Here is a 22932-nt window from a genome sequence, read left to right as displayed (position 1 = left end):
TAAAACTTAAACTAAAATGCTACCTCGTGTTCTTGAACCACTGTTTGTTCAAAGAACCTCTTATAATCTACTTGCAAGAATGTAGTGCCCAGTGCAAAAATTTCACTGTTGGGGATTCACTTCCCTCCAACTCAAAAATATTATGAATAAACTCCCTAATATAGAAACAATGTTTCGGTTAGTTTACATCAAAAACATAAAACGATTTGAAACATACATTTACTGTCCCAATGAAGTGAAGTGAAAGTGATGTGACATTCAGCCAAGTATGGTGACCCATACCCAGAATTTGTGCTCTGCATTTAACACATCCGAAATGCACACACACAGAGCAGTGAACACACACACACACAAACACAGTGAACACACACCCGGAGCAGTGTTCATCATTTATGCTGCGGCGCCCGGGGAGCAGTTGGGGGTTCGATGCCTTGCTCAAGGGCACCTAAGTCGTGGTATTGAAGGTGGAGAGAGAACAGTACATGCACTGCCCCCACCTACAATACCTGCCGGCCCGAGACTCGAACACACAACCCTTAAATTGCGAGTCCAACTCTCTAACCATTAGGCCACGACTTCCCTTAAACAATAGTGCTTTGTTCCAAAGCTTCTCCTGCGAGGATGACAAATGCCCGCGACGCAATGTGTCCATTTTCAAGTTACAGGACATAAGGGTAAGGTCTTGATGCTTCAGCCTGCTGGAGGTACTCCACCATATTTGTTCCAACCTAAAGGACAGATAATGCAAATGAATAAAGGTGAAACAGAATGGGAGTGTCAGGGGTGTGGGTATGGGTGGTGGGTTGGGGATTCATTCGAAACTGTTTATTCAATCAAGCAGTCTTTAGAAACAATAGGTCTTGTATAGCCAGAGCTTTGGATGAGGCAAAATACCTGAAAATTATTACAGCTTGATCTGGCCCACTTTGACAGAGCCACTGACAGGGATGCAAATTTTACTTTAATTTAACACTTTTAATTTCTACATTTAATATTCTGCCCTACAAAAGCAAAAGACCTTAACTTGCTAGAGTGTGAAACTGAAAAAAAAAAAAAAATTATCTACAGAAAAAAAAATTGTGAGCTCAGACTTATTTATCCAAGATACATTATAAATTAAATTACAAAGTTCTTATGGAGCATATCTTGTCAACATGTTACTATATATAAGACTGGAATAACGATGTTGGACATTCAGCTTTGATCACCAAAAAAAATGTTTTTAATATATTCAAATAGCAAATATTAATTTATTGTAACAATATTTCACAACATTACTATTTTTGCTGTATTTGGATCAAATAAATGCCTTTGTAAGCAGAAGAGACTTAATTTAAAAACATTTTAAAAATTATATCGATCCCAAACTTTTGAATGGTAGTGTATTCAACCTGGTGAAGTCATTAAATGATTGAAGTAAATTTCTGTAAAGTCGTACTAACAGGCTGAATGTCAATGAAAGCTTTTTTGCTTTCATCAATGCTGGGTCGGACTGTTTTTCTGCCAATTTTGTAGGGTGGAGGTAGAAGCAAAACAGGTAACAGCTTTAGTGCAAGATTTCCCTTTGCATCTGTAGGAAAATAATATTACATTCATCAACACTAGTAAAAACAGTAGCGAGTTTTCATTGAGAATATGAGGCCAGATTTACTAAACAGGTCAAATTAGCGTGAGTCCAAAATCCCATAAAAGTGTAGACTGAAGTGTAAAGTTGTGCTGTTGATCCACTGACAATATGCAAATAAAAAAAAAACACAGACACATAATGACCAACATATCCTACCAAGAGCAGCAGAAATTAAAAGCAATGTTAGAACATCTTTGTCTGGCATTCTAAATAAATGAGATGAGAGGAGAAAATGCTGCATTTTCTAGCAGCATTATTGCCAAGCACAAAAATGGGTTAAAATATATAAACTACCACAAATATGCAGTAATGTTAGTTGCAAAAAAAATGTGCCCAATTTTTCATCACTGCATTTCTTTAGTAATCCTGACAGTACTATGGTGCAAGCTATTAGTAAATCTGGCCCATAATATCAAAATATTGTAGAAACATTTTAACCTTCTGTCATTTCTTCAGCTGTACATGAAAGCTTTGCTTCTCGCTTCGCAAAAAGCAAGATCCTGTCAGTATACCAGCCATTTTTCAAACAGTTTTGGGGCTTCATCTTGATGTAAAATGTGAAAGTCCTGTGCAATCTAAAAGCAAAAATTACAAAAAAAAACTTCTCAAAAAAGACTTAATATAACTCATGTTACCATATGACAAAGACATTATGTTAACATACCATGCTTGAGGTAGTTAGCCGAGGAAACTCATGGAGGACCTCAAACATATTTTTCGCATGTACTGTTCCACCTGGCTGATGGGCTGTGTGTTGTTTCTCAGCCATTGTTTAATTTCCTCAGCTCTCTCTTCAGATACGGTTGATTCTACTGGACAAAGAAATAGCAATGCTGTTAATCAAATAGAGGCTTATGAACATTTTTACATGTAAAAGGATTAGTTTCCATAAAAACAGAAATACTCTTCAGAGCTTTTCAACACTTTAACTAGTAAATCCTGGATGTTTCTAAACTCCATGCAAACTGATTCCTGAATTATACTGCTTAACATTTCACTTTGCTCATAATTTGCTCACAAGTCGTTCCAAACCAGTAAGACCTCCGTTCATCTTCGGAAGACAGTTTCATGGTCTCACGGGTTTGGAACAACATGAGGGTGACTTATTAATGACATAATTTTGATTATTGGGTGAAGTAAGGTTAACCCTTTAACTAAACGGGTATAACCACAATAACGTTACCGGATCTTTTTAATAATAGTAACAGATGTTTTTATGGTTTATGGTAATTTTATTATGATCAATGTATGGCAATCACTCAAATTAGATGAGATAAAAGTGTCACCTCCAGCGAAAGGCTGTGGATTTGCCACCACGGACAGTCAAGAGCGGGTCTGTGGGAAAAAAACTATATATTTTAGTCCAAGATTAATTGACACTTACCTGGATTTCAAATAATAATACATTTATTAAATGAATAAATGATTAGAAATTTATTTTTATTGTGAAAAAAAAAAACGAGACGCATCAGACAGAAAAAAAAATAGGTTAAAAAAATTTTTTTATCTCTGGTGCTCGCAAATGTAGGATGCTTTATGATCTATCATGTAACGTTAAGTGATATTTTAAAATCAGAATGGGACATTTTTGCCAATCGGTAACGATTCAATGATAAAAAGACCGATACAAACCTTTATTTCACCAGAAAAAAAGGCTGAAGTCAGTTTGTTTTTAAAATAATTTCTCCTGTAACGATCCAAAATATGCCCGCGACAGATGACCCAAAAATTGGGTTGTTTTGACTTAGCACTGCATGCAGTAAGATGGGGGATGGGCAAGGCAAGGAGTGCACGTTTACATCACATTGATCTCGTGGCATTGAAATTAATTGACTTAATGGACTTTGAAGCAAATTATGTCATTTAACAGTTAAGAAGAAACGTAAGACTTTGACAAAAGGGTCGTTTAAAACATAAAAACTGAAGAAAACGTATTTACTATCCAGCAGGCATTACCAGCAAACCAAAACGAGCGATCTGGCGGTGCATTTAATATCATGTAAACATGACTGTTGTCGCACATTTCTTTGCCTTTTTATCGCTCGTTCGCTCATTATTATGTTATGTGTGTAAATATGTTTAAAAATACATGTCAAATGTATAAATATATTGATACGAACCTTATTTCTCCAAATATTACAGCGTGTGTGTGGCATCCACCTCCACCTCGAATTCAGTCAGCCCGCGCTGCGCTGATCCTGCGCGGAGTTGATTTGACCCATTGAGCTGGGTTATTGCGTCCGAGTGGGGGAGGGGGTGCATTGATTCAGCTCTCAGTGAAAACGACCCAGAAAATAACCCAGCGGTTGGGTTACATAGAACTACCCAAAAACTACCCAAGACTGAGAAATTAACCCAAAAAATTTACCCAAATGGCTCAACCCAGCACTTGGGTAGAAAAAATAACCCAGGATTTTTTAGTGTGTGTGTTAGCAAATACGATTCATCAGTAATGGATTCCATTATTTTTGCTGGGCAATAAATCACTGACTCCAAAATTATTTATTTGTCAAGTTTGTGATGCATTTTGCCTCTTACAAACAAATTACAGGAAACTAACAAGAGGGGGCGCCAGTAAAACAAACTAGTTAAAAGTGTTCTTTTCATTTGAAAGTCAAAAACAATTCTAATTCTAATTTGTTTAGAGTAACTAAATAAACTTCAAACATATCCACGATTCAGTAATATGATTCTCATTACAAGGTTAGAAAAAGATGTATCAAGATGTATTCAAAATGATAACCACAAGCAACAATTTGCTGAGCATGAGTACGCATTCACATGACTTTCAGGTTGGTAGTTTTGTTTATGTATGTTATATTAATGTACATTAAAGACGACTGCAAATGGCACTGATGTGTTACTGTACATGGATGTCATTGCAGGTCTAGGCCCATGCGTTCCCAGGATCCATTTCAGCATTAGGCTGTGTCACTGAAAGTATAGTCTGTGTTCTGACTGCCAGGCAGGTGTCATTACTGCACTTCATTTGCAAGGTAAGTGACTATGGGCTGTGACAGTGGTGGAATTAGTAATGCGCTCCCGCTGTCATTTTTATCAACAGGACCTGCAGGGAGGACGTGATAAAATGGATATTCCTCCCTCTGCATTAATACCCTCTGCCCCACTTTCAATTCCATTTACTTACCCGAGCACAGAATGAGGAATTTTACTATCGATTGCCAAGAGGGAGAGGCAGATTCTTGCACTAACGTGTTGATTTTTGTGCTGAAAAACCTCACATCTGCTGGATTAGTTGATGTATATGGAAAATAATAGATTTCATCTTATATTTTTTCCTCGTCATGTTATTAGAAACAGAGGATTGTGTGGCACAGAGTAGAAAGATGTGGTTCCATAGCTTCTGTTTGTCCATGAATGTAAAATTAAGCAGAGAAATCTCATAATACACATCATCAGTGATTCCGTCGTCTCATTTTATTGGACAGACTGGGGCTGGTTGTCACACTTACTCCAGTGAACATTTCTTAGGATAGGGTTATTTAAAAAAAAGCTAAAGCTATGGAGCACTGCTGTTATTATCCACTATACTTCTTTCAAAAACATACAAAATCCTCCTGATTATTGAACAGTATAGTGTATATTTATTATTATAGCAAATATTCCTATAATTGTGTAAATTAAAACAATAGCTTTAACCATTAACCAGACATTTATTATAAAATACCCCCCTTTTTAATAATTGTATTTTTATATTGTTGAAATTTTACTTTAAGGGATTTATAGAAATTATTGTGTTTTGAGACTGTTTGACATTAACATACAAAATAACTGCTGTTAAAAAAAACATACATTTGCATAATTGAATTATGAATTGGTGATACAAACCTTGTGACAACTAGCCCCAGTCTCACGTGTGTGTTTGAGTGCTGCTGCTATAGTTCAGCATTAGAGGCCAGTGATGCTGTTTAGCAGACACAGCTGCAGCTTACAAGCTGGGTGCGGGAAGCAAATCAATAGCCATTGACCTTACGGTTCCTTTTCTGCTGGAGTGCCTGACCACAGAACAACACAAGCTATTTTGCACTACCCTTGTGTTTAATACACAGCCACGCGTCATTCTTTAAAAAGAAATCATCATTTATGTATCAAAACAAGGAATTAAAAGCTTTGTTTGAATCAAATAACGTGCAACGGTTGCCACAGTGAGGTTCACACCAGAGCGCAGTTATAAAAAAGCACTGTTTATATATGCATGCGATGTGGAGATAGATGGGTGGTCAAACTTCTGACTACTTACTGACCATTCAATTATTCATGACAAAATGTTAAAATACATCGCTGGCCGTATTTGGATTCGACAGCGTCTGTGAACACTGTCCGCCCAGACTCGGACTATAGCATCAGCTGCGGACAGAGCTGTGGATGAAACGCTTTGGGGATTTGAACCGGAGACCCTGGTCTCATAACTCTCTGCCATACGCACTGCAATATTCAACATTTATGAGGTTATGATTCATGAGCTGGCAACCACACAGGTCACTCATGTTTCTTCAAAAGCATCAGAGGAGAGCAGCGTTTTCACAATGTGAGTCTAGACGCCTCACAGGAAGCAAAACCCCAGATTATTCTCTATATCATTTTGGACCCACATTCATAGAGATCTCCCAGGAATTAATCATCATGGTCCAAACACATACAGTATTGTTCAAAATAATAGCAGTACAATGTGACTAACCAGAATAATCAAGGTTTTTAGTATATTTTTTATTGCTACGTGGCAAACAAGTTACCAGTAGGTTCAGTAGATTCTCAGAAAACAAATGAGACCCAGCATTCATGATATGCACGCTCTTAAGGCTGTGCAATTGGGCAATTAGTTGAAAGGGGTGTGTTCAAAAAAATAGCAGTGTCTACCTTTGACTGTACAAACTCAAAACTATTTTGTACAAACATTTTTTTTCTTCTGGGATTTAGCAATCCTGTGAATCACTAAACGAATATTTAGTTGTATGACCACAGTTTTTTAAAACTGCTTGACATCTGTGTGGCATGGAGTCAACCAACTTGTGGCATCTCACAGCTGTTATTCCACTCCATGATTCTTTAACAACATTCCACAATTCATTCACATTTCTTGGTTTTGCTTCAGAAACAGCATTTTTGATATCACCCCACAAGTTCTCAATTGGATTAAGGTCTGGAGATTGGGCTGGCCACTCCATAACATTAATTTTGTTGGTTTGGAACCAAGACTTTGCCCGTTTACTAGTGTGTTTTGGGTCATTGTCTTGTTGAAACAACCATTTCAAGGGCATGTCCTCTTCAGCATAGGGCAACATGACCTCTTCAAGTATTTTAACATATGCAAACTGATCCATGATCCCTGGTATGCGATAAATAGGCCCAACACCATAGTAGGAGAAACATGCCCATATCATGATGCTTGCACCTCCATGCTTCACTGTCTTCACTGTGTACTGTGGCTTGAATTCAGAGTTTGGGGGTCGTCTCACAAACTGCCTGTGGCCCTTGGACCCAAAAAGAACAATTTTACTCTCATCAGTCCACAAAATGTTCCTCCATTTCTCTTTAGGCCAGTTGATGTGTTCTTTGGCAAATTGTAACCTCTTCTGCACATGCCCTTTTTTTAACAGAGGGACTTTGCGGGGGATTCTTGAAAATAGATTAGCTTCACACAGACGTCTTCTAACTGTCACAGTACTTACAGGTAACTCCAGACTGTCTTTGATCATCCTGGAGGTGATCATTGGCTGAGCCTTTGCCATTCTGGTTATTCTTCTATCCATTTTGATGGTTGTCTTCCGTTTTCTTCCACGTCTCTCTGGTTTTGCTCTCCATTTTAAGGCATTGGAGATCATTTTAGCTGAACAGCCTATCATTTTTTGCACCTCTTTATAGGTTTTCCCCTCTCTAATCAACTTTTTAATCAAAGTACGCTGTTCTTCTGAACAATGTCTTGAACGACCCATTTTCCTCAGCTTTCAAATGCATGTTCAACAAGTGTTGGCTTCATCCTTAAATAGGGGCCACCTGATTCACACCTGTTTCTTCACAAAATTGATGACCTCAGTGATTGAATGCCACACTGCTATTTTTTTGAACACACCCCTTTCAACTAATTCAACTAATTGCCCAATTGCACAGCCTTAAGAGCGTGCATATCATGAATGCTGGGTCTCGTTTGTTTTCTGAGAATCTACTGAACCTACTGGTAACTTGTTTGCCACGTAGCAATAAAAAAATATACGAAAAACCTTGATTATTCTGGTTAGTCACATTGTACTGCTATTATTTTGAACAATACTGTATGTCTTGTATAAGGAACATTACAGGTGAGTTTAATGGAATATCCTGGCCACTCTTGTCCTGTCACTATTCACTGAAAATGTTATCATCAATAATATCTCTTAGCTGGACCTTTAAATGAACTGATGAACAAATGGGAATAATTCTAAAGTTAAAGGTCAAGATGATTTTTAAGTTAACCAAGGCTGCATTTATTTACATTTAACCATTTAGGAGAAGCTTTTATCCCAAGTGACTTACAAATGAGGAGAACAATAGAAGCAGTCAGATGAACGAAAGAGCAACAGTATACAAGTGCTGTGACGAGTCTCAGTTATTCTAGCACAGTACACATAGCAAGGTTGTTTTTAATAGAATTGAATAGAATAGGTCAGTGCTAGTATTAGTTTGTCAGGTGCTGGCGTAAAAGATGTGTCTTTAGGTGTTTTTTGAAAAAGGCTGAAGACCGTTCGAATCAAGATAGGGAGGCCAATTTCACCAGCTGGGCACAGTCCAGGAAAAGGTCTGTGATCGTGAATTTGATCCTCTTTGGGCGCTTACGTTTGAACCAGCGAGTTTTATATATACTGGTGTGGTGCCAGTTGTTGTCTTGTAGGCAAACATCAGTACCTTGAATTTAATGCGAGCAGCTACTGGTAGCCAGTGTAAACTGATGAAGAGAGGTGTAAAGTGAGCTGTTTTCGGCTCATTAAAGACCACTTTCGCTGTTGCATTCTGAATAAGTTGCGGAGGCTTGATAGTACTTGCAGGAAGGACCACCAAGAGAGCATTGGACAAGGAAGTTGTGCATTAGCTTTGATAGGAAGGGTCTAATCTTTCTGATGTTGCATTTGGCAAATCTGCAGGACTGGACTGGGTCATTATAGCAATACGGTCTGTGAAGCTTAACTGACCATCGAGCACAACTCTAAGGTTCCTGGCTGTCCTTTAAGTAGTTATGGTTGACAAACCCAGCTGTATAGAGATGTTGTGATGAGCTGGGTTGGCTGAGACCATGAGCAGACCATTTGATAAAATAAATACAGTAAAAACAGTAAGATTGTGAAATGTGATAGTTTTAAATAATTGTTTTCCTTTTGAATATATTTTTTAAAATATTAAAATGTATAATATATTATATATATATTTGAAAATATAATATTTTCCACTGATGGCAAAGTTTTTTAGTGGCTATCACTCCAATTTTACTCCAACAACATTTTTTTATATTCATTTTTTGTTACATTACAAATGTCTTTGCTGTTACTTTTGATCAATTTCATGAGTCCTTGTTGAAATAAAATATGTATAATAATAATATAATTAGTGCTGTCAAACAATTAATTCCATCCAAAATAAAAGTTTTTGTTTGCTTAATATATGTGTGTGTTCTGTGTATCTTTATTATTTATATATAAATACACACACATTCATGTATATTTTTCAGAAAAAGATATTATGTTTATATATTAAATATCTTTATTTATAATATAAATTATATGACTATAAATGTAGACATATAAATACATGTAAATATTGTCAAAATATATACTGTATGTGTGTATAATAATATAATAAGAGATGGTAAATCATGAAAGTACTGTAATTGTTATGAGAACTGTCCCTTTAATTGGCCAATGTAAAGTAGTTAATAGGAACACAAAACATCTAATAAGAAACTTCCACTTGTCTGATTTTCAACAGAAGTACAACAGACCTGAGTTATGAAGAAAGTGCACCTTGTACATTCTTAATGGATCTGAAATGTATGCATGATTTAGTGCCTGCAGGCATTACTATTTCAGGCACAACAACTGACGCTTGGAGTCCCTGTGGAGAGCCTGTTCATCCTGCATGAGATTCTTCTGGAAAAAAAATTTCAGAGTTGTAAAAAAAAAAAAAATTGTGAGCTTTTGCATAAATCAGATCAACTAAAGACAATGTTCAGCAATTAGCGGTATTATCACACCAGCGGTGTGACAGTCAGCGCGGATATCCAGAGAGAACTGTAGGTGTCACTCCTGACATAGACTGCGGCTGGGGCCGTTCAGTCGGAGCTGTCATTCCGAGTCAGTGAGCTCTGTCTTGCTGAAGAGGGCCCCAGTCAGATGTTCACTATGCATGCTGCATTGTCTGCTTGCCTGTTCGATAGGGCTGGCAGCAAAAGGTGACATCTGGTGACTAATGTGCTCCCATGTTCCCCCTCTTCTCTGGGCGGCAGATGCTCTGCACAGGCAGATAGGAAGAGGGGGCTGGGGAGCGGGGGGAGCCTGAGATGGACAGGCAGTGGAACGCGTGTGTGTAATAAATGCAGGCTTTTGTAGTGCTTTTTTTGCAGCTGATCTGTTGGTGGCTGGTGAAGAAAGAGAGGAAACAAACAATTAGCATGTTGAACACTGGTAGATAAAATACTGGTTCAGATATTTTGGATGACAAGTTATTTATAGCCAAAGCCAAAACAGTAATAATAAATAGACTTCTTAAAATCAGTATTTGATGAAAATGTCTTGCTTTGACAAATCTGCCATAACAAAAAAAATGTAATGTGAAGAGGTTATTTCCTTAAAAAGCATTGTTAATCAGTACTCTTTATTTTTGTCTAATTTCTTTTAAATGTCTAAAAAAAAAAACTTAAAAAAAAGAGATTCAAGTGCTTGAGAGGTAAAATTTTTGTAGGTACTTTCTTGCTTTTAGAGTTTATATATTTTTCAAGTTTCAAGATATAATTATTATATATCAGAATTTTATATATATATATGAATTGTATATTGTAACATTTTATTTTATTTTATTTATCCAGACATTTAAATGCATAAAATATTATATCTCAATTTTTAATTATTTTATTTCAGTGCAGTTCTTCTGAGCTTTCTTAATTTTTGTGTCTCTTAGCTCTACTTAGCTGCGGTCGTTCTGGGATACGGCTCAGTCTTTAGGTTTAATGCCGTCTGGAGATTTTGTTTCAGCACATCTTAAAGATAACACTTCCAGGGAGCTTCTTCAGCCCGATCCCTACACTACCACATATTCCCATCACGCCGTGTCACCCAGGCAGCTGTGCTTAACCTCCCTCTGGCCTTTTTGCACAGCTGCAAGTGGACTCTTTTACCCTTGTCTTACCCATGAGTGGGCCTGCGAATGCGAGTACATGTGACAGAGGAGTGGACAGCTCCCATTCCGCTTCCTAACAGCTCTCGTTGTTTCTTCGCCACACAGAGACTCACAGCAGAAGTTCACACAATGCCACGCTGTGTCAGACAGGCAGAGCAAATCTGTGCTGTTTCTAGACAGCCTCCAGCGTAAAACAATGACAGAGCGATGGGAACGGACTGATGAAATGTCTCCGTTTCTGACTTGATATTTTCTTGAGAAGCCGTGGTTTTGTAAAATACGCGTCTAACGTGGATTAAAGCGTGCAAAAATAGCATGTGTTCCACTCAGTATTGGTGATAGTCTCTCTTGTTGTCTACACACACGGATGATTGAACTGCCTTTATGCTGATATGGCGATTCATACATTCCACAGGAAGAAGTTATTAAAAGCCTTTTCATTTTAAGCTATATTGCCCTGTCTTTCCAGAGAAAATACCCGTCCTCTTTGAGATGAAAAATCTGCAGAGAGAAAATGAATTGGCAGGTTGCTTCCCCTGGGGTGTCCTCTATCAGCTAGTGCAGTGGGTGACAAAATGCAGCGCATGTGTTCCCAATACAAACCTTATTCCATCTGTGGCCCTATCAGCCAGGAAATGACATATTTATCAGAGCAGTGTGGCCTCGCAGGCAGCAGAGAGCATAGAGGCTGCTGACTGTGAAATCTCCCAGAATTAACTGGGGCTGTCCTTTTCTCCCTCCACATTACTGTTCCCTGAGGGCCGTGCCGGTTCAAAGTATCCTGCGTCAAATTGCTTTCCTATTTGTTGTGCTGCATACAATTGATAACATTTGTTTTGACCGAATAAATGCGCTAAAATAATAAATGCTTTGGTTTAAGCATGCAAGTCACCTGACCAAGTGTAATCTTTTGCTATCTGAATTATTTCATCAAACAAATGTGTAAGTAAGACGTGGAATGAAAAGACAGGCAAAGTGTTGCAGGAATTGTTGAGACGAAAGATCTAGCACCGAGATTTAATAAATCATTAAACTATGCCAGGCACAAAACTGCATGCTGTCAGTGCTCAAGCGTTTTAGAACTGCCTGAGGAAATTGTTTCTAATATTGTCGCAGTGTCCATGTGTTTTTTTTTTTCTTTTCTTTTTTTTCTCCAGGAAACTTATGCATGAGAGCCTAAAACAGAAAACATGTATTTTTGGACCATGATGTTGCAGCTAAATGGTTTAAAATTGTTGCATAACATTGAGTGGCATGATGAAATACTTATGCACTTATTTTAGTCTGTGAACTAAAAACTTGAAATCAACAAAAATATAGAGAATTAATTTTTTTTTTAATAATTTCAATAAAATGTTTTACATTATAAAACAACTGTGCATTATTTATCCTGCATTGAATTGTGAATCATTTAGATGCATCAGAAATTGTTCACAACTGTTTATTATTCTACAGGTCAATACAGACAAAACTGCCAATCCTAAATAATGGCTTAGTTGTTTTTTTGTTATTTTTACACACAGTTACATAAGCGGTAGAACGAGGTGGAGGTATGTAAACAGATGTGGTGTCAGTATGGGGCGCAGTGCCAGGGGTGTGTGCATGTGGCTTTCCTGTGTGATCAACAACAAACTGACCTTACACACAGAGTCACACATGCCACAATGTCAGTCCAAGTTCATTCCAATCATGGTTACTATTTGCCAGTCTATACTTGGTTTATTTTTAGTCTGTTGCGTAGCAGAATAAAACAAAAGACAAAAATACAAGCACACCCAAATGCATTCTGAATAGCATGAAACTGCATTATTGTAATACACTCTTAAAGGTTCCAAAAATGTTTTATTTATTTTTTTGCAGTGAAAAACAAATAAATTAAATTCTTAGTGTGCAGAATGTTGGAATTATCTAAAGAACATATTTCCACTAAAGGTTCCACCTTTTGTGCAATGAAAAGTTTCATTGGATGTGAAAGATTCTTCATGGAACCGTCAATGCTGAAAAAGAAGCTTTATTTATAAGAGTGTGTTGTTTGGTTTTCAAGGGCATTTAGACGGCTGATGGTTTTGTGATGTGTGACACCTTTGGAAATTGGATATTACTGAAAAGCCGCCATTGCTTAATGTCTGCTTAGGGGCGACTGGCCATAGTGAGCTGTACAGTTTATTTTAATCAGCCACAAGTACAGAATAGTCACTGAATGCGACCCGTTTCTTAGCTAACAACGGGAATCTGATTAAATGGACGTTAACTTGCAGAGCAAATTATATGATGTGAAAAAGTTGTATTTGTGTGTAGCTGGTAGAATAAATCACATCCTTTCTCCTTGGTGCTATGAATCTATCAGTTTCCTTTAAGAATAAATGGCTAGAATGGGCAGTTTTTCTCCTATCAGTCTTCTATATTTGTCCCGCGGGACTGTAAACAAGAACATTCCACCCTTTAGTCACCATATTAGAGCTGTAAAGTGCAGGTAGCAAGAAAACACCTCCGATCACTATTAGCCTGGTAAAATCTTCTCCTGTGTAATTGCAATGTTCCACTTCAAAGCCTCTGACAGGAAGGCTGGTGTAGGAGTGAGATATCCTTAAAATAGCAATTAAAGAAGCTGAGGAATAATATGACCTCCGCTTCCCTGGGTCACAACACTGAAGAGACTGAGTATATTGAGATTCTCAGCTGTACCTTTCAGCCACAGTTCAGAGCTTTTATATCAACATCGCTGCTTCCCCGATTAACATTCTCTCGCTTAAAGGATTATTATGTCTCAGCACGTCTCTATTTAGGCTCTTCATCATAAGTACGTATGGTAATGCGGCGGCGAGTTCATTTGATACATCCGGTACTCTGCTTCAAGCTACACTAAAATCACTTTATTTTAATGGATGTGCCAAGGATGTGATGATTGAATGCAAACTTTTCTAGCAAGGCTGGTTTTATTTTAATTCTACTGTGTGGGAAATATCGATTTGCGGTCATTGTCGTGAGCATTAACCTGGACAAGGGTGGGCAGGAAGTAGTTAAATTCATTCCTTGCCACATTTGTCACAGTAGCATGATGCTCTCTGGGTTGGTGGCCTGATTTCCATTTCAGGATGAATCTCTGTTTGCCTGCGCTGCCTAGTAACGGTCAGATCTGGAGTGTGATTTATGTAAATCGGCTGGCAGGGGCTCACGGGTCAGAAGCGATCTGTTGTGAGACCACTGCTGGGCAACTGCACGGTATAAACAGCAGGACAAGACTCTGCTATCAGAGCCTTCTGTAATAAAACATCAGGATAGAATATCCAGCACTTTCTAATTATAAATCATTTGCATTAATTTTGAATTGATGTTTGATGAATTTAAAATAGTTATTTTTATATTGTCTACTTAAGTACAAAATTAAGTAAATTCCAAATTACACTCTAAAAATATTTTCTAAAAACACTATAATTTGAAGGAATTTTTCTGTTTTTTTTTTTATTTGTGTTTTACCAGTATTTTTGAATTTCTAAAACTTCATTGCATTGTGTTTTAGAATTAATAGGAATGTCACAAATGTTTTTCTGTTATTCTACACATTTATTTTTTTCATCATTTTGAGATGATTTTTTTTTAACAGTGTGTGTGTATATATATTTAAACATGTATGTTTATGTATATTAGTGCAGTCATATGCATTAAATATGCATTACCTTATTAGATTAAATGTATATATATATATTAGTGCTGTCAAATCGATTTAATCATGATTCAACAAGTTCATTCAGAAATTAAGACTGAAGGATTCATTCAAAAATCAGACATGGCTATATGACCAATCAGCATTGAGGACCAGAATTACAGATTTTGACTATTAAACTATCATATCAGTTTTGATCTGATTGCTAAGTCAAGATGATAATGACTATGTTAATGAATAAATCTGAATCACAATCAAGGGATAGTTCACTTATAAATGAAAATTCTGTCATCATTTGCTCATCCTAAAATTGTCTATCCCTATAAGGCATCTTTATACAGCTGTAATACAGCCAGACTGAATTATGCATGCTTTGACCCATCTCAGCCCAAAATATACAATTGTAATTGCTGTGTAAATGCATTTATGCCACCTGTGAGCAGCATTAAACAGCTCTGTGTAAAGACAACATTAGTCAAATGTGAAATCATTTTACACATATATAATGTATTAGGTGACTTTGCCCAGGTATCTTGTTGTAAAATAACCAAGACAATCATTTTTATTCCCTCTAAGAGTTATTATATGTATTACTTCAGTATGATTGTTTTGCCACCATTGAAGAATAGACCATTCAAAGATGTACTGCCCCATCAGTACAATGTACATCAGGGATGCAGCTCTGTGGTTATGTCAGCGACTTCAAAGATGTCACACACTAGCTGAATGCATGTGGGTTTTGCCTTTGAGTGCAAATGTGTTTGCAGTTGGGTCTGAATTAGAGGAGTGCATTGTAGTGTTGATCAGAGTGCTGTCATAAGCTTCAAGCCATTCTTATCTCCTTTTTGCAGCCTGGCTTACAGTGCCTTCATTTGGATCACCAGCAAAACAAAACTGGGCAAAACAGAAGCAGGAATTATTCCGTTTTCATTTTATCCCCTTGTGTTAAAAAATGCTAACATTTGACACAGCGAATAACTCCGAGAGGTTCAAAAGAAGAATGGCATTTGCTAATATTCTGTGCATTACCTTATTAGATTAATGATCCAGAGCTCGGCCGCGTAATCAAGAAAACTCACGCAGACGTTTCTTTAAACAGAGGCAAAGTGTCATGAAATAATTAGAGCGGAGCTTGCCGGTCCCTTGCGACGACCGATGCAACTGTTTTCAGAAAGCTCGATCTCAAACGACTCTTGTGAGGGTGAGAGCTTCGGTACCAGTGCAGATGGTCTCGGGGCCATGTGTGCCAATGGAAAATTTAATTGCGCTGCATTTAAAAGTATCTGTTTTAATAGCAGGGTTCTGGAGTTTCCCGCTGGCGCGTTTTAATTAGTTTGAATACATTAGGCTCCTGTTGGAGCTCTACCTGCCAGGATTGATCACCGGAGTGGGACTACAGAGGGGCCATTTGCATTCACACCCGTTGGCCCCATAGATTGAAGCAGTTACCCACCCTGCGATTCAGTGCACGGCTACTTCTGCTTCTCTTTATCAGCAGCAGGTAAAAATGGAAACCTATCGCCTGATGGATTACAGCAGTTTTAAGGGTGTGAAAGATCTGAAAGCAGGAAATCACACACTGAGCGGTTTTCAGGAAAAGTGTGGAAAGGTTAAATCCGTTAGCGCTGTTTCCATGAAACCGCATGGCACATTTTTCTCTTTTGTTTCTTATTATCCTAGTGTGATGATACCTTTTGTACTAAATTAATCTTTAGCAATTGTTCTGTGATTTTGTACTTACAGTAATGACAGAGATTCAGTTTCATTTAAGGCTGCTGATGTATTTCTTTCAGCACAGCGTACACACATATGCTGTTGATCATCGTGGTTACCTAACCCAGATGTTCCCTCAAACAGCTTTTTCCGCTTTCACAATCTTAACTTGGGTGTAGAATACAATTCGATATAAGCAGAATAGCTGATGGAGAACCGCAGCACTGCTGCTCAAAATCCCCAGGTTTCTTATCTCCGCCAGTGAAAAGTGCACTTACATCTCCTCTGGACCCCGACTATGGCTGTACCAGTCAGCAAAAACAAGCTGACTTAGGTCTAATTTGTGTTATGAAAGAGAGAGCGAGAAATTCTTAATTTAAAAAGTCCTGCATCATGAGCCCACAGGCTCACACTGGCACAGACTTCAGGACTGCAGAGGCAGAAACGCCATGTTTTTCCCTGCTGCTTCAATATCATGATTTCCTGTGTGTCTGTAATGGAACCGCAGGCTACTTTCAAGGAAGGGTTTCTATGCTGAAGAAAGTGTTTACTGTGATTGCAGGGTCCAGGCTTTATTGACTTTCTGAGAAGAAGTAGAACTGTAGAAAAAGTAGTGTTTATTATTAAGGTGCTATAAGTGAGGTTAACCACCTTGGAAGCAAACTTAGCCAGTGATCGACAAAATTAACAGAAGAAATTACATCATGACAACACTGATTATCTGATGGCACAACTAGAAATTATAGATATGTTGGTTAGCATGACCTCATTAGCCTCTGGTGGCAGATGTTGTTTTTACCACACCATCTGCCAACAATAATTATCTTTCCTACTGACAGCCATTCACATAAGAATTCAAATGTGCAGCAACCAACATCTGAATTTCAAAAATGTAATTTAATATTGTAATTTTTATATTTATTATGGCAATATGTAACATTAATATGCAATATAATTTAATTGGAATTATATTAAATAAAAATTTTTTTATAATAAATTGGTCGAAATTTAGTTGGTTAATAGATGGATGGATGGATGGATGGATGGACAGACGGACAAATGTTAATGCAGAAGAAGGCATAACTTTTATTCTCACTGTTGCCACAGGTGCCATGTTGTGGAGACACTGTGTTTAGTTGTGAAAGACAAGTTTATGCGGCGTGATAAAATAGGTTGCCATGATTTTGCCAAGTAAGACATGCTCCTGGATCAACATCTTTTGTTGTTCCTATATCAACATTAATGTCCAAAAATAAAGACTAATCAGTGTGAAATGATAGCTGATTAACAAAGGTTTATAAGCACTTAACCCTGATTTTAAGCCTAAAACAGATATTTCCTGAAAAGTTATCCCTCAGTTCTGATTGGTTAATTGGAATGTTGTTCCAGGATCAACAAGGATGTTGATCTAGGAACATGTTGTACATTGTAAAATCACGGTCACCGATAAAATTAGTGTAAAAACACAGTCTAAAGGCCCGTTCACACCAAGCACGATAACTATAAAGATAACGATAAAGATATAGTTCTAAAATTAGTTCTCAATATTAAAGAATAGCGAAGTGCACACCAGAACTATAATGTTAAAGGCAAAGAGAAACGATATCGTTGGAATCACTTTCTGATCGATTTTTTTTTCTGATGAACAATAAAACAATTGCCAACCAATCAGAATCAATCCTGCTGTAATGACCTCGAGGATTTAAAGCAGCAGACGCGCTTCCGCTTAGAATACACAGACAATATCGTTCGCTGGTGTGGACGCTAATATCGTTATCTTTATAGTTATCGTTCTTGGTGTGAACGGGGCCTTTAAGTCATTATAATCAGTAATTATGTCCCCACTGGAATGCAACAAATTGTCTAGTTTATAATGGGGTAATCATTATTTTTGGTTTTGATCATGGTGGGTACACGGCATTACAGAATTGTAAGACAGTGTTTCCAATCATAGTCAGCTTATTTCCACTATCAATTATTGTTGCTATTCGATCAGTGAGTTGTGCAGCGTGAAGTCATAACAGATTTTCGGTCAGTTCATGTCGATAGTCCATTCAAAGAGGACATAATTATTTAAAGATATAGGTAACCCGTCTGAACTGTGTAGAATATGCTGATAGAATGTGGGGCAGTGAGAGTCACTCAGCAGATTGCTCAGGGAGTAGAGAGCATGACATGTACATTGTGGCAGGGTAACATTTCCATCACACGCTTGAGGCATTCAGCCAATCACAACACATGGATAGCTGGCCAATCAGAGCACACCTCGCTTTTCAGAACAATGAGCTTTGTAAAAATCATTGTGTTTCAGAACGGCGGGACATAGAGGAGATACAATAATGTACATTATGTAGAAAATCATGTGTTTTTTTTAACCTTAAACCACATAAACACAATTGTATTACACCAAATACACCACATAATATTCTTTTTAGCAACGTCATATGACCCCTTTAAAAAAGACATAAGGGTGAGTAAATGATCAGAGAAAGTTTATTCTATTCTATTTTATTCCTCTCATGGAGTTCAGGTCACAGAAATATTGAATTGATATATATTGTATAGTAAAGAGAACAAAGTTGCATTTTCTAAATACTTAGCTGGCAGTTAAGGGAAGAGTTGCCTTGGCGACTACGGCGCGTCTTCAGTCAACAAAGAGGACCACTTGACTAAAAACTCTTGTCTTCCTCTCTTTCTTCATTACAAAAAGACAATTCTCATCTGTTGAGTGGACTTCCAGGGCGGGGTCTGCAACATATCCCTTTTAGTTAATCACAGCTAATTCACTCTTAAACACAAATGATTCTACTGTTAGTTCTACAGGTTGTACGTCATGCTGAAAGAATTTTATATTGCTTCCCGTCTGCTTCAACATATTGGCTACCCGATGATGAGTAGACATGATAAATTGAGATCTCCAGCTAGAATTTGAAATAAAACATACATAAAACCATGAGAAATACCTTCATTTATGATCAGACATCAATCAGCGTGCAGAAATGGAAAACAGACGTGAAAAATGTGGCAGGAATATTATTATTAACCCGTTGCCAAGGAGAGAAGTGAGTGTGTGAGATACTGAGCGTGTGTGTCCTGTAACAACCAGAGCCGTTCTGAGCTTACTAGTAAAAGCAGATGTTCACCTGAGACCCTGCCAAAGATATGTGATGTAACAGGTTGGGCTGTGAAGACCATTCTTGAATCTCTTCCCACTGGTTCCCCACAGGCCTAGAGCTGTTCAGGGCCTCCAAACCTGAACACACTGCAAGGAGGAGTTCTGACTACTCCATCCCATTCTAAAACCACCACATGACGCACAGTTGCTGTGGAAACGTGTGTGGGGTACTGGGAAGGGCGCCCTGTGAGCTTTTTGGATGCTTAGGAGACCCATGTGCTCTCTTTAATGATGCTTTCCGTTCCAGTTGCATTTGAGAAGTAATTCATCATGCTTATTCACACAGTTCTTTTTTTATTCTTAAAATGTTTGAACATTAACATTGAAATCCTTAATATACACTGAGCAAAATTATAAATGTAACACTTTTGTTTTTGCCCCATTTTGCTGAAATCAAAGATCAAAGACTTTTTCTATGTACACAAAAGACCTATTTCTCTCAAATATTGTTCACAAATCTGTCTAAATATATGTTAGGGAGCACTTCTCCTTTATCAAGATAATCCATCCACCTCACAGGTGTGGCATATCAAGATTCTGATTAAACCACATGATTATTGCACAGGTGTTTATTTTTGTCTATTTTTGAAGCAGTTGATAGCAAAACTTTGGAAGAAATAGTGCAGCACCTAAAATCATCTACCAGCTACCTTGAAACACTTCCCACATCTTTTTTCTGTTTAGAAGCTGATCTCTTAGAAGTCGTGAATGCCTTACTTCTTTCTGAGGCTTTTCCAACTCCTTCTGAAAAAGACCTTAATCTTAATAACACCTTTTTGAGAAATTATAGACCAATATCTAATCTTCCTTTTATAGGCAAAATTATAGAAAAGGAAAAGGTAACAAATCCTTAAACTCAAATGGATACCTGGACAATTTTCAGTCTTGATTCCGATCGCATCACAACACAGAGACAGCGCTCATTAAGATAATAAATTATATTTGGTTAAATTATGATTCTGGCAAAATATAAGTGCTGGTATTACTAGATATCAGTGCTGCGTTTGACACTGTCAATCATAACATACTTCTACAGAGACTGGAAAACTGGGTCTGGCTTTCTGGGATGGTATTCAAATGGTTCAGGTCATACTTAGAATTGAGAGGTTATTATGTGAGAATAGGAGAGCATAAGTCTAAGTAGACCTCCATGATATGGGGAGTCCCACAGGGCTCAATTCTTGGACTGCTCTTGTTTAGCCTGTATATGCTCCCAATAAGTCAAATAATCAAAAATAACAGCTATGCTGATGATACCCAGATTTACCTAGCCTTATCTCCAAATGACTGCAGCCCCATTGATACCCTCTACCAATGCATTTATGAAATTAACAGTTGGATGTGCCAGAACTTTCTTCAGTTAAACAAGGAAAAAACTGAAGTCATTGCATTTGGAAACAAAGTTGAAGTGCATACCTTGACACTAGAGGTCATACAACTAAAAAACAAGACAGGAATCTTGGTGTGATTCTGGAGACAGACCTTAGTTTCAGTAACCATGTCAAAGCAGTAACTTAATCAGTATACTATCATCCAAAAAACATTGCAAGAATTAGATGTTTTGTTTCAAGTCAAGATTTGGAGAAACTTGTTCATGCCTTTATCACCAGCGGGGTGGACTATTGTAATGGTCTCCTCACCGGCCTTTCCAAGAAGACCATTAGACAGCTGCAGCTCATCCAGAACACTGCTGGCAGAATTCTGACTAGAACCAGAAAATCTGAGCATATCACACCAGTCCTCAGGTCCTTACACTGGCTTCCATTCCATTTAGGGTTGATTTTAAAGCACTTTTACTCATTTATAAATCACTCAATGACCTAGGATTGAAATACATTGCAAATATGATCACTAAATATAAACCTAACAGACCACTCAGATCATTAGGATTGAGTCAGTAAGAAATACCAAGGGTTCACACAAAACAAGGGGAATCTGCTTTTAGTTATTATGCCACCCGCAATTAGAATCTGCTTCCAGAAGAGATCAGATGTGCTAAAACATTAGCCACTTTTAAATCTAGACTCAAAACTCATTTGTTTATCTGTGCATTTATTGAATGAACACTGTGTGATGTCCGAACTGATTGCACTGTAATTTAGGAATTGCACTGTATTTTTTGCAACTCGAAATTAAATTAAATTAAAATACAAGTCTTAAAATCATTTTAAATACATTTTTGAATAATCTTCAATAATAAGTTTTGAAATTCCTTGTTTTATTTTTATGATTATTTTACTTTCCTTTATGTAAAGCACTTTGAATTACCATTGTGTACAAAATGTTCTATATAAATAAACTTGCCTTGCCTTGCCTTGCCTTGTCTAGGTGTGTCTTAGGCTGGCCATTATAAAAGGCCACTCTAAAATGTGCAGTAGTTTTATCACACAGCACAATGCCACAGATGTTGCAAGTTTTCAGGGAGCGTGCAATTGGCATGCTGACTGCAGGAATGTCCACCAGAGCTGTTGCCCTTGAATTTAATGTTAATTTCTTTCTATCTATCTATTTGGCTCCTGCGATGGGTAGGGGGCCGTCCCATCCCTGTGCGTTGAGCCGACCAGATGAACAAGTTGTTTACAGTTTACAGTTGCTGACGGTCTTGTGCCAGCTGCCCTGCATCCTCCATAGCAACTCCATGTTGTTGGAGGTCACCCGCAATGAAGTCAAGCCATCGGGTGCGGGGTTTAACTTGTGGTCGTCTCCAGCCTGCAGCCCTCGGATCAAACTGGAGAATGGCTCTCGTCGTATGGTCAGGAGGGAGGCAGAGGACATGGCCAAACCAGCGGGTGCGACGTTGCGCAGCCAGGCAGGATGCTCTGGGCTGGCACGTGCGGGCTCTAAGCACTTGATTGGAAATCCGCTGGGGCCACCTGATGTTCCTCGATGGTTCTGAGAGCCCTGCCGTCAAAGCCGTCTAATCTTGCAGCAAGTATCTTATTTAAGGGCCAAGTCTCCGAGCCATAAAGCAGGATGGAGAGTACTGCTGAGCTGTAAATCCGGAGCCTCTGGTGCCGCCAGAGTGGTTTCCAGAGAGACTGCAGGGCTTACGCAGCCAGGGCTCTTCTGCTGATAATCTCTGGTTTTAGGTCCCCGTTATCCGTCACTATGGATCCAAGATACACAAAGTTATTGACAGGCTCAACAATGTCATTCCCAAGCCGCAGGGAAGGTGGATGCGGCCCATCACCGACATACATGAACTTGGTTTTCGTCCAGCTCACCTGGAGGCCAAGCCTCTCAGCCTCTTCACTGTATATCCCCAGAGCATCTCTCATCTGGCTGAAGGACGTACTGAGCAGGATGGTGTCGTCGGCGTACTCCAGGTCAGTCAGGTGGTAATTGCTGAAGGACACTCTGGGGACCCGCTCA

General features: G+C 38.2%; 1 long non-coding RNA gene across 3 annotated transcripts; it reads right to left on the bottom strand.

Moving 5' to 3' along the window:
* Positions 1-393: 393 nt before the first annotated feature.
* On the bottom strand, positions 394-4032 carry LOC113096138 (uncharacterized). 3 transcript variants are annotated; one of them, XR_003288467.1, is made up of 6 exons: positions 3748-4032; positions 2914-2962; positions 2292-2436; positions 2066-2202; positions 1443-1570; positions 394-728 (listed from the first exon to the last, which is right to left on the bottom strand). It is a non-coding gene; the product is annotated as an uncharacterized LOC113096138 (long non-coding RNA). The 3 variants fall into 3 exon arrangements; XR_003288465.1 differs by having other exon boundaries at positions 2292-2439; positions 3748-4031; XR_003288466.1 differs by lacking the exon at positions 2066-2202 and having other exon boundaries at positions 2292-2439; positions 3748-4026.
* Positions 4033-22932: the final 18900 nt, after the last annotated feature.

Source organism: Carassius auratus, unplaced genomic scaffold (assembly GCF_003368295.1).
Source record: "Carassius auratus strain Wakin unplaced genomic scaffold, ASM336829v1 scaf_tig00215878, whole genome shotgun sequence".
Taxonomy (NCBI): Eukaryota; Metazoa; Chordata; class Actinopteri; order Cypriniformes; family Cyprinidae; genus Carassius; species Carassius auratus.
Note: the sequence above shows the minus strand (reverse complement) of the source record. Positions and strands in the feature narration are given on the sequence as shown.